The 12984-nt window shown below is 39.7% G+C and overlaps 1 protein-coding gene across 4 annotated transcripts in view; it reads right to left on the bottom strand.

Moving 5' to 3' along the window:
* Nucleotides 1-12778, bottom strand: part of LOC126162316 (uncharacterized) — a 716875-nt gene extending 704097 nt beyond the window's left edge. For all 4 annotated transcript variants that reach the window (XR_007535055.1, XR_007535056.1, XR_007535057.1 and 1 more), the window contains exon 1: nt 12622-12778. The gene's annotated coding sequence lies outside the window, so the exon portion shown is untranslated. The remainder of the gene's footprint in view (nt 1-12621) is intronic.
* Between the last annotated feature and the right edge of the window lie 206 nt (nt 12779-12984).

The following is a 12984-nucleotide window of genomic DNA, read 5'->3' as shown; positions in this document are numbered from 1 at the left end:
AATAGATGGAGTTGCCATTAAGAAATTCTCTTAATTTCCTTTTAAATGCTATATGGCTATCTGTCAGACTTTTGACGCTATTAGGTAGGTGACCCCCCCTCCCCCAAGAACCATGGACCTTGCCGTTGGTGGGGAGGCTTATGTGTCTCAGCGATACAGATAGCCGTACCGTAGATGCAACCACAACAGGGGGGTTTCTGTTGAGAGGCCAGACCAACGTTTGGTTCCTGAAGAGGGGCAGCAGCCTTTTCAGTAGTTGCAGGGGCAACAGTCTGGATTATTGACTAATCTGGCCTTGTAACACTATCCAAAATGTCCTTGCTCTGCTGGTACTGCTAATGGCTGAAAGCAAGGGGAAACAACAGCCGTAATTTTTCCCGAGGGCATGCAGCTTTACTGTATGGTTAAATGATGATGGCGTCCTCTTGGGTAAAATATTCCAGAGGTAAAATAGTCCTCCATTCGGATCTCCAGGTGGGGACTACTCAGGAGGACGTCGTTATCAGGAGAAAGAAAACTGGCTTTCTACGGATCAGAGCATGGAATATCAGATCCCTTAATCGAGCAGGCAAGTTAGAAAATTTAAAAAGGGAAATGGATAGGTTAAAGTTAGATATAGTACGAATTAGTGAAGTTCGGTGGCAGGAGGAACAAGACTTTTGGTCAGGAGAATACAGGGTTATAAATACAAAATCAAATAGGGGTAATGCAGGAGTCGGTTTAATAATGAATAAAAAAAAATAGGAGTGCGGGTAAGCTACTACAAACAGCATAGTTAACGTATTATTGTGGCCAAGATAGACACGAAGCCCACGCCTACTACAGTAGTACAAGTTTGTATGCCAACTAGCTCTGCAGATGACGAAGCAATTGAAGAAATTTATTATGAAATAAAAGAAATTATTCAGATTGGGAAGTCAGACGAAAATTTAATAGTCGTGGGTGACTGGAATTCGGTAGTAGCAAAAGGGAGAGAAGGAAACATAGTAGGTGAATATGGATAGGGGCTAAGAAATGAAAGAGGAAGCCGCCTGGTAGAATTGTGCACAGAGCACAAATTAATCATAGCTAACACTTGGTTCAAGAATCATAAAACAAGGTTGTATACATGAAAGAAGCCTGGAGATACTGACGGGTTTCATATAGATTATATAATGGTAAGACAGAGATTTCGGAACCAGGTTTTAAATTGTAAGACATTTCCAGGGGCAGATGTGGACTTTGACCACAATCTATTGGTTATGAACTGTAGATTAAAACTGAAGAAACTGCAAAAATGTGGGAATTTAAGGAGATGGTACCTGGATAAACTGAAACAACCAGAGGTTGTACAAACTTTCAGGGAGAGCATAAGGGAACAATACACAGGAATGGGGGAAACAAATACAGTAGAAGAAGAATGGGTAGCTTTGAGAGATGAAGTAGTGAAGGCAGCAGAGGATCAAGTAGGTAAAAACACGAGGGCTAGTAGAAACCCTTGGGTAACAGAAGAAATACTGAATTGATTTGATGAAAGGAGAAAATATAACAATGCAGTAAATGAAGCAGGCAAAAAGGAATACGAACGTCTCAAAAATGAGATCGACAGGAAGTGCAAAATGGCTAAGCAGGGATGGCTAGAGGACAAATGTAAGGATGTAGAGGCTTATCTTACTAGGCGTAAGATAGATACTGCCTACAAGAAAATTAAAGAGAATTTTGGAGAAAAGAGAGCCACTTGCATAAATATCAAGAGCTCAGATGGAAACCATGTTCTAAGCAAAGAAGGGAAAACAGAAACGTGGAAGGAGTATATAGAGAGTCTATACAAGGGCGATGTACTTGAGGACAATATTATGGAAATGGAAGAGGATGTAGATGAAGATGAAATGGGAGATACGATACTGCGTGAAGAGTTTGACAGAGCACTGAAAGACCTGAGTCGAAACAAGGCCCGGGAGTAGACAACATTCCATTAGAACTACTGACAGCCTTGGGAGAGCCAGTCCTGACAAAACTCTACCATCTGGTGAGCAAGATGTATGAGACAGGCGAAATACCCTCAGACTTCAAGAAGAATATATAATTCAAATCCCAAAGAAAGTAGGTGCTGACAGATGTGAAAATTACCGAACTATCAGTTTAATAAGTCACGGATGCAAAATACTAACGCGAATTCGTTACAGAGGAATGGAAAAACTGGTAGAAGCCGACCTCGGGGAAGATCAGTTTGGATTCCGTAGAAATACTGGAACACGTAAGGCAAAACTGACCCTACGACTTATCTTAGAAGCTAGATTAAGGAAAGGCAAACCTACGTTTCTAGCATTTGTAGGCTTAGAGAAAGCTTTTGACAATGTTGACTGGAATACTCTCTTTCAAATTCTGGAGGTGACAGAGGTAAAATACAGGGAGCGAAAGGCTATTTACAATTTGTACAGAAACCTGATGGCAGTTTTAAGACTCGAGGGATATGAAAGGGAAGCAGTGGTTGGGAAGGGAGTGAGACAGGGTTGTAGCCTCTCTCCGATGTTATTCAATCTGTGTATTGAGCAAGCAGTGAAGGAAACAAAAGAAAAATTCGGAGTAGGTATTAAAATCCATGGAGAAGAAATAATAACTTTGAGGTTTGCCGATGAGATTGTAATTCTGTCAGAGACAGCAAAGGACTTGGTAGAGCAGTTGAACGGAATGGACAGTGTCTTGAAAGGAGGATATAACATGAACATCAACAAATGCAAAACGAGGATAATGGAATGTCGAATTAAGTTGGGTGACGCCGAGGGAATTAGATTAGGAAATGAGGCACTTCAAGTAGTAAATGAGTTTTGCTATTTGGGGAGCAAAATAACTGATGATGGTCGAGCTAGAGAGTATATAAAATGTAGACTGGCAATGGCAAGGAAAGCGTTTCTGAAGAAGAGAAATTTTTTAACATCGAGTATAGATTGAAGTGTCAGGAAGTCGTTTCTGAAAGCATTTGTATGGAGTGTAGCCATGTATGGAAGTGAAACATGGACAATAACAAGTTTGGGCAAGAAGAGAATAGAAGCTTTCGAAATGTGGTGCTACAGAAGAATGCTGAAGATTAGGTGGGTAGATCATATAACTAATGACAAGGTATTGGATAGGAATGGGGCGAATAGAAGTTTGTGGCACAACTTGACTAGAAGAAGGGATCGGTTGGTAGGAGATGTTCTGAGGTATCAAGGGATCACCGATTTAGTATAGGAGGGAAGGGTAGAGGGTAAAAATCGAAGAGGGAGACCAAGAGATGAATACACTAAGCAGATTCAGAAGGATGTAGGTTGCAGTAGGTACTGGGAGATGAAGAAGCTTGCACAGGATAGAGTAGCATGGAGAGCTGCATGAAACCAGTCTCAGGACTGAAGACTACAACAACAACAGGTAAGTTACCAAAGACTTTTGTGGCAGCATAATTTACCCTCTTCTGAGCCAAAGCTAGATTTAACCTTCAGAAGTGAAGATTATCCTTTCTCCTAGTGTTGTAGCCATGTACACTGCTATTACTTTTGTATTCGTTCGGAATGTTAATAACAAATTTCATAAATGAATATATATATTGTGATGCCACAGTAAAGATCTCAGGCTCTTTAAATAGGTGTCTGTAGAATGATCATGGATGAGCTCCAGCAATTATTCTGATTACACGCTTTTGTGCAATGAATACTCATTTACTCAATGATGAGTTACCCCAGAATATGATGCCATACGAAAGCAGAGAATGAAAATAGGCGTGGTAAGCTAATTTACTCAGATGTATATCTCCAAAATTTGCGGTGTCCCTAATAGCATAAGTAGCCGAACTCTAACGTCTCAGCAAATCCTCAGTGTGTTTTTTCCAGTTCAACCCCTCATCAATGCATACACCTAGAAATTTTGAATATTCTACCTTAACTACCGATTTCTGATCGAAGTCTATATTTATTAATTGTGTCATTCCATTTGCTGTGTGGGACTGTATATACTGTGTTTTATCAAAGTTTAATGAGAGCACATTTGCAGAGAAACATTTAATGATTTACTTAAAAACATAGTTTACAATTTCACCAGTTAATTCTTGTCTGTTAGGTGTGATCGCTATACTTGTATCATCGGCAAAAAGTACCAGCTTTGCATCTTCATGAATTGTTCCCCAGTTTGAGAAATCACCAGTTTTTTGCATATTATGTGAACTGTTTATTTCAACCTTCTGCACTCTTCCAGTTAGGTATGATTTAAACCATTTGGCACTGTCCCATTCATACCACAGTACTTGAGCTTATCTAGAAGTATTCCATGATTTACACAATCAAAAGCCTTTGATAGGTCACAAAAAATCCCAACGGGTGACTTCCGGTTACTCAGAGAATTTAAAATTTCATTAGGGAAAGTATATACAGCATTTTCCGTTGAAAAAACGTTCTGGAAACCAAACTGACATTTTGTTAAAATTTTATTTTTTAAAGGTGTGAAGCTACTCTACAATACATTACTTTTTCTAGAATTTTGGATAAGGCAGTCAGAAGAGAGATTGCATGGTAGTTGTTGACATCAGATGTATCCCCTTTTTATGCAGTGGTTTAACAATGGCACACTTCAGTCTATCTGGAAAAATACCCTGCTTCAGAGGGCTATTACATATGTGGCTAAGAATCCAACTTATTTCTTAGGAACAAGCTTTTATTATCCTGCTCGAAATGCCATCACTTTCATGTGAGCTTTTATTCTTGAGGGAGTTTATTATCTTCCTAATTTCAGAAGGAGAGGTGGATGGAGTTTCAATTGTATCAAATGCTGTGGGTAAGGCCCCTTCCATTAACGGCCTTGCATGGTGATGCCGTCATCCTTTACTCTTGGTTACTCTGTCTCCCTTGTAATAATATTCCAAATTGTTTTCATTTTCTTATCAGAGGTATTAATCTCAGACATGGCGCACATGCTTGTGGACTTTTCAATAACCTTTCTTAATGTAGCACAGTTGTTGTTGTTGTTGTTGTTGTGGTCTTCAGTCCTGAGACTGGTCTGATGCAGCACTCCATGCTACTCTATAAGCTTCTTCATCTCCCAGTACCAATGCAGCCTACATCCTTCTGAATCTGCTTAGTGTATTCATCTCTTGGTCTCCCTCTACGATTTTTACCCTCCACGCTGCCCTAATTTGGTGACCCCTCGATGTCTCAGAACATGTTCTACCAACCGATCACTTCTTCTAGTCAAGTTGTGCCACAAGCTCCTCTTCTCCCCAATTCTATTCGATACCTTCTCATTAGTTATGTGTTCTACCCATCTAATCTTCAGCATTCTTCTGTACAACCACATTTCGAAAGCTTATATTCTCTTCTTGTCTAAACTATTTATCGCCCACGTTTCACTTCCATACATGGCTACACTCCATACAAATACTTTCAGAAACGACATCCTGGCATTTAAATCTATACTCGATGTCAACAAATTTTTCTTCTTCAGAAACGCTTTCCTTGCCATTGCCAGTCTAAATTTTATATCCTCTCTACTTCGACCATCATCAGTTATTTTGCTCCCCAAATAGCAGAACTCCTTTACTACTTTAAGTATCTCATTTCCTAGTCTAATTCCCTCAGCATCACCCAACTTAATTCGACTACATTCCATTATCCTCGTTTTGCTTTTGTTGATGTTCATCTTATTCCTTCCTTTCAAGACTGTCCATTCCGTTCAACTGCTCTTCCAAGTCCTTTGCTGTCTCTGTCAGAATTACAATGTCATCGGCAAACCTCAAAGTTTTCATTTCTTCTCCATGGATTTTAATACCTACTCTGAATTTTTCGTTTGTTTCCTTTACTGCTTGCTCAAAATACAGACTGAATAACTTCGGGAAGAGGCTACAACCCTGTCTCACTCCCTTCCCAACCACTGCTTCCCTTTCATGTCCCTCGACTCTTATAACTGCCATCTGGTTTCTGTACAAATTGTAAATAGCGTTTCGCTCCCTGTATTTTACCCCTTCACCTTCAGAATTTGAAAGAGAGTATTCCAATCAACATTGTCAAAAGCTTTCTCTAAGTCTACAAGTGCTAGAAACGTAGGTTTGCCTTTCCTTAAATTTTCTTCTAAGATAAGTCATAGGGTCAGTATTGCCTCACGTGTTCCAACATTTCTACGGAATCCAAACTGATCTTCCCCAAGGTCAGCTTCTATCAGTTTTTCCATTCGTCTGTAAAGAATTCGCGTTAGTATTTTGCAGCTGTCACTTATTAAACTGATAGTTCAGTCATTTTCACATCTGTCAACACCTGCTGTATTTGTGATTGGTATTATTATATTCTTCTTGAAGTCTGATGGTATTTCGCCTGTCTGATACATCTTGCTCACCAGATGGAGTTTGCCGGGACTGGCTCTCCCAAGGCTGTCAGTAGTTGTAATGGAATATTGTCTACTCCAGTGGCCTTGTTTTGACTCAGGTCTTTCAGTGGCCTGTAAAAGTCTTGACACAGTATCATATCTCCCATTTCATCTTCATCTACATCCTCTTCCATTTCCATAATATTGTCTTCAAGTACATCACCCTTGTATAGACCCTCTATATACTCCTTCCAACTTTCTAATTTACCTTCTTTTCTTAGAACTGGGTTTCCATCTGAGCTCTTCATATTTATGCAAGTGGCTCTCTTTTCTCTAAAGGTTTCTTTAATTTTCCTGTAGGCAGTATCTACAGGGTGTTTAAAAAATGACCGGTATATTTGAAACGGCAATAAAAACTAAACGAGCAGCGATAGAAATACACCGTTTGTTGCAATATGCTTGGGACAACAGTACATTTTCAGGCGGACAAACTTTCGAAATTACAGTAGTTACAATTTTCAACAACAGATGGCGCTGCAAGTGATGTGAAAGATATAGAAGACAACGCAGTCTGTGGGTGCGCCATTCTGTACGTCGTCTTTCTGCTGTAAGCGTGTGCTGTTCACAACGTGCAAGTGTGCTGTAGACAACATGGTTTATTCCTTAGAACAGAGGATTTTTCTGGTGTTGGAATTCCACCGCCTAGAACACAATGTTGTTGCAACAAAACGAAGTTTTCAACGGAGGTTTAATGTAACCAAAGAACCGAAAAGCGATACAATAAAGGATCTGTTTGAAAAATTTCAACGGACTGGGAACGTGACGGATGAACGTGCTGGAAAGGTAGGGCGACTGCGTACGGCAACCACAGAGAGCAACGCGCAGCTAGTGCAGCAGGTGATCCAACAGCGGCCTCGGGTTTCCGTTCGCCGGGTTGCAGCTGCGGTCCAAATGACGCCAACGTCCACGTATCGTCTCATGCGCCAGAGTTTACACCTCTATCCATACAAAATTCAAATGCGGCAACCCCTCAACGCCGCTACCGTTGCTGCACGAGAGACATTCGCTAACGATATAGTGCACAGGATTGATGACGGCGATATGCATGTGGGCAGCATTTGGTTTACTGACGAAGCTTATTTTTACCTGGACGGCTTCGTCAATAAACAGAACTGGCGCATATGGGGAACCGAAAAGCCCCATGTTGCAGTCCCATCGTCCCTGCATCCTCAAAAAGTACTGGTCTGGGCCGCCATTTCTTCCAAAGGAATCATTGGCCCATTTTTCAGATCCGAAACGATTACTGCATCACGCTATCTGGACATTCTTCGTGAATTTGTGGTGGTACAAACTACCTTAGACGACACTGCGAACACCTCGTGGTTTATGCAAGATGGTGCCCGGCCACATCGCACGGCCGACGTCTTTAATTTCCTGAATGAATATTTCGATGATCGTGTGAATGCTTTGGGCTATCCGAAGCATACAGGAGGCGGCGTGGATTGGCCTCCCTATTCGCCAGACATGAACCCCTGTGACTTCTTTCTGTGGGGACACTTGAAAGACCAGGTGTACCGCCAGAATCCAGAAACAATTGAACAGCTGAAGCAGTACATCTAATCTGCATGTGAAGCCATTCCGCCAGACACGTTGTCAAAGGTTTCGGGTAATTTCATTCAGAGACTACGCCATATTATTGCTACGCGTGGTGGATATGTGGAAAATATCGTACTATAGAGTTTCCCAGACCGCAGCGCCATCTGTTGTTGAAAATTGTAACTACTGTAATTTCGAAAGTTTGTCTGCCTGAAAATGTACTGTTGTCCCAAGCATATTGCAACAAACGGTGTATTTCTATTGCTGTTCGTTTAGTTTTTATTGCCGTTTCAAATGTACCGGTCATTTTTGAAACACCCTGTATCTTACCCCTAGTGAGATAAGCCTCTACATCCTTACGTTTGTCCTCTAGCCATCCCCGCTTAACCATTTTGCACTTCCTGTCGAACTCATTTTTGAGACGTTTGTATTCCTTTTTGCCTGCTCATTTACTGCATTTTTGTATTTTCTCCTTTCATCAATTAAATTCAATATTTCTTCTGTTACCCAAGGGTTTCTACTAGCCCTCGTCTTTTTACCTACTTGATCCTCTGCTGCCTTCACTACTTCATCTCTCAAAGCTACCCATTCTTCTTCTACTGTATTTGTTGCCCCCATTCCTGTGAATTGTTCCCTTATGCTCTCCCTGAAACTCTGTACAACTTCTGGTTCTTTCAGTTTATCCAGGTCCCATCTCCTTAAATTCCCACCTTTTTGCAGTTTCTTCAGTTTTAGTCTACTGTTCATAACCAATAGATTGTGGTCAGAGTCCACATCTGCCCCTGGAAATGTCTTACAATTTAAGACCTGGTTCCGAAATCTCTGCCTTACTATTATATAATCTATCTGATATCTTGTAGTATCTCCAGGGTTCGTCCATGTATACAACCTACCTTCATGATTATAGAACCAAGTGTTAGCTATGATTAATTTGTGCTCTGTGAAAAATTCTACCAGGCGGCTTCCACTTTCATTTCTTAGCCCCAATCCATATTCACCTACTAAGTATCCTTTTCTCCCTTTTCCTACTACCGAATTCCTGTCACCCATGATTATTAAATTTTCGTCTCCCTTCACTACCTGAATAATTTCTTTTATCTCATCATACATTTCATCAATTTCTTCGTCATCTGCGGAGCTAGTTGGCATATAAACTTGTACCACTGTAGTAGGTGTGGGCTTTGTGTCTATCTTGGCCACAATAATGCGTTCACTATGCTGTTTGTAGTAGTTTAACCGTAGTCCTATTATTTTATTCATTATTAAACCTACTCCTGCATTACCCTTATTTGATTTTGTATTTATAACCCTGTATTCACCTGACCAAAAGTATTGTTCCTCCTGCCACAGAACTTCACTAATTCGTACTATATCTAACTTTAACCTATCCATTTCCCTTTGTAAATTTTCTAACGTACCTGCCCGATTAAAGGAACTGACATTCCACACTCCGATCCGTAGAACGCCGTTTTCTTTCTCCTGATAACGACGTCATCTTGAGTAGTCCCCGCCTGGAGATCCGAATGGAGGACTATTTTACCTCCAGAATATTTTACCCAAGAGGACGCCATCGTCATTTAATCATACAGTAAAGCTGCATGCCCTCGGGAAAAATTACGGCTGTAGTTTCCGCATGCTTTCAGCTGTTTACAGTACCAGAACAGCAAGGCCATTTTGGTTAGTGTTACAAGGCCACATAAGTCATTCACCCAGACTGTTGCCCCTGCAACTACTGAAAAGGCTGGTGCCCCTCTTCAGGAACAACACGTTTGTCTGGCCTCTCAACAGATACCCCTCCGTTGTGGTTGCACCTACGGCACAGCTATCTGTATTGTTGAGGCACGCAAGCCTCCCCACCAACAGCAAGGTCCATGGTTTGAGGAGGGGGTAGCACAGTACTTTTTATAATAGGTGGCTATTTCTTGGTCATTACTCTTTCTTGTTGTTAGATACAGTTCCCTTTTGCAGTTTACAAGATATTTTTATTCTTTTAGTAAGCCGAGGTTTTTTGCATAGTTTCTGATAATTAGATTTAGCTACTTTCTTGGGGAAATACTTTTCAAATTCTCTTACAAGTGTATCATGAAATAAGTTATATTTTAAATAAGCATCGGGTTCCTTGCACACCTCATCCCAGTCTAACTGCTGAAGATTTTCTCTGAAATTTCTAATTGTTGAGTCATTAACTGAATGCACCAATTTGGAGGGTAGTTTTGAATTACTGATTGGAGCTATGTCATATTCTGTAACTAGCTGAGCATCATGATCAGAAAGCCCATTCTCAACAGGACAAAAATTTATGTTTTTAAACCTATCTTGGTCTATAAATGTGTTATCTATCAATGTGCTGCTGTACTTTACTACCCAAGTAGGAAAAATAATGACACATGACAAATTGAAAGAACCATGCAAGACTTCCAGGTCATTCTTCCTACTACACTCTTTCAGTGAATCAACATTGAAGTCCCCACAAATAATAAATTGCTTTCCCCTATCTGACACTTAGCACATCAAGGCATCCAAGTTTTCCAGGAATAAATGAAAATTTCCTGAAGGGGACCTATACACTGTTACAATTATAAAAGAGCCCTTCTTGAAAGGTGACAGGCACATGCTTCTATATGTTGCTCTAGACAAAACTTTTTTGAATCTAATCTTTCTACACAGTGATAACTTTTGACACATATGGCAACTCCTCCTCCCACCTTATTCTCTCTACTCATATTTTCAGCTAATTTATAACCAATGATATTTACCTTTTCCATATCAGACACAATGTGATACTCAGACAGGCATAGCATATCTATTACATTATCAGATTAAATGTCATCTAAACAAACCAGGAGCTCATCTACTTTATTCTTGAATCCCAGAATATTTTGGTGAAAAATGGTAACATTATTTCTTACTTTACTTTTGTGAGAATCTACTTTTTTCTTTAATCCACCATCTACTTGCAAACACCAAGAACACAAGCTCAAGACATAAACAGGATACCAGGGATACCCTACGTAGAGTAGAACATGGCACATACTAACATACAGTAACAGAAATGCACACACGTTGGGAAACATACTGAACAAACAAGGGCTATAAATATCATTCCAAATAACACAGTACAGAGGAATATAAGATCTAAGAACTCCTCTACAGAGAAATTCTCCAAATCTGGAATGTATCAGTTAACCTGCAGTTCATGCTATTTGGTCTACATAGGCCAAACATGCGGAAATTTTAAAATGAGGTACTCTGAACACCTCAGAGCTCTAAGAAGTAATAGTACACACTTCACTTTTGCAGACCATCTAATACGAGAAAACCATCACCCAAAAAACATGGAGACTGATCTTAAGATCTTCAGAAAAAGCAACAGTGTCTACAAAAACTCACAAAAGAGGAGAACAACCACATACAAAAAGCAATAATACAGGTAAAGAGAGTCCTGAACGAAAATACAACACTCACCTACAATAACAAGACTGTTCACAGAATAGGCAACATATTAAAGACACAGGGACTCCAAATAGGACACAGGATGGAGAACACAACACAGAAAAATGTCAGAACACAAGAAACACCCATGGATAAATTTAACAGATCAGAAATATATGAACTCACATACAGCACTTGCCAGTCACTGTATGTAGGACAAAAATGCGGAAACTTCAAAACCGGATATTCAGAACATCTCAGAGTTTTAAAAAGCAACAGCTCCCATAGCACATATGCTGACCACCTTGTAGTCAACAATTACCATCCAATCACATTAGAAACAGACTTAAGAATACTAAAACCCAGCCACAACCTATACAGCAAACTGACCATTGAGGAAAACGTTCATATACAGAAGACAATAGCAGAAGAAAAACAGGTCTTAAACAAATACACTACACTCTGCAAGGGCACACTATTTAAAACATTAAAGGAACTTTACAAATAAAAGCAGCATAAACAGATAAAATCTACACACACACACACGAAAAATAGATATACTAAAATCTGTAAAGATGCACCATTTACACACTGAAGGAATGTTATATAAAAAACAACACACACAGCTAAGAAGTGCACAGAAAACACACACACGCACACAAAGATAAAATGCAAAGAAAATTCAAATTTGGATCGGAAATCTCGGGTGAACAAATGAACATTGACTGGGCTGGGACACACAACAAACCACAATCAAAATGTTTTAGTTACGTGAAATGTGTTTTACTACGTTATTTGTGGAAAATATTTGTTATAGTTACGTGTGCATCACAACACCTCAGCATGATGTGGAGAATGGAAGTGCTTCCCACACGAAAACGTAAGTAAAAACGGATATAGGCGCGAAACATTCTAGAAGATAGCTTAACTCCCAGCAAAAACCTTTCTCATAAACATCGTTTGCTTGCAGATGACAAGCCACCTGTAGTATTCAACACACAAGTGATACAGAAAATTCATGCACACCAAATGTAAAGGTATTTACAAAAAGAAACGATCTGTTGTTTAAAATAAAGATGCACATAAATTTATAATGATTAGACAAAAATGTTCACACTGCAAAATAAACAAAACCTACTGATGATGGCACAGTGGTGCTGAAACATGTTTGGGTACTGAGAAACAACGGCGTTTTGCATAACTTGTGGACCTCACGTCCAACAATTTCAACTGCAAACATGGCCAGCAAATCAAATTGATGAATAAATAGATGATGTTTGGGTTACTTACAATGAAGAATCCGCGCAATTACGTTCTATTGCAGGTTGCTTATTATCTTGCAATATCCAAAACTGTATAATGCATTTTCTTTGTGTATATATAACACAAAATAAATTGCACAACTCACACACTTTTCCGTCACATAGAGGTATACATCCAAAGCTAGCGATACTGCAACCATAACAATGCCAAAGACTTCCAGTCTCAGAGATATTTCATTATGTACACGTCTGTGACAGTAGAAATTACAGTGTAACATAACAGTCTATACACTGCGCATCGATTTTGTTCCCTTCTGCACCACAGTGCGTAAGTTAAAAGTGTTGAGTTCGGCGAGATCGTGAAAGCAAAAGCGAATAGTAGTCCATTATT

Source organism: Schistocerca cancellata, chromosome 2, assembly GCF_023864275.1.
Source record: "Schistocerca cancellata isolate TAMUIC-IGC-003103 chromosome 2, iqSchCanc2.1, whole genome shotgun sequence".
NCBI classification, from domain to species: Eukaryota; Metazoa; Arthropoda; class Insecta; order Orthoptera; family Acrididae; genus Schistocerca; species Schistocerca cancellata.
Note: the sequence above shows the minus strand (reverse complement) of the source record. Positions and strands in the feature narration are given on the sequence as shown.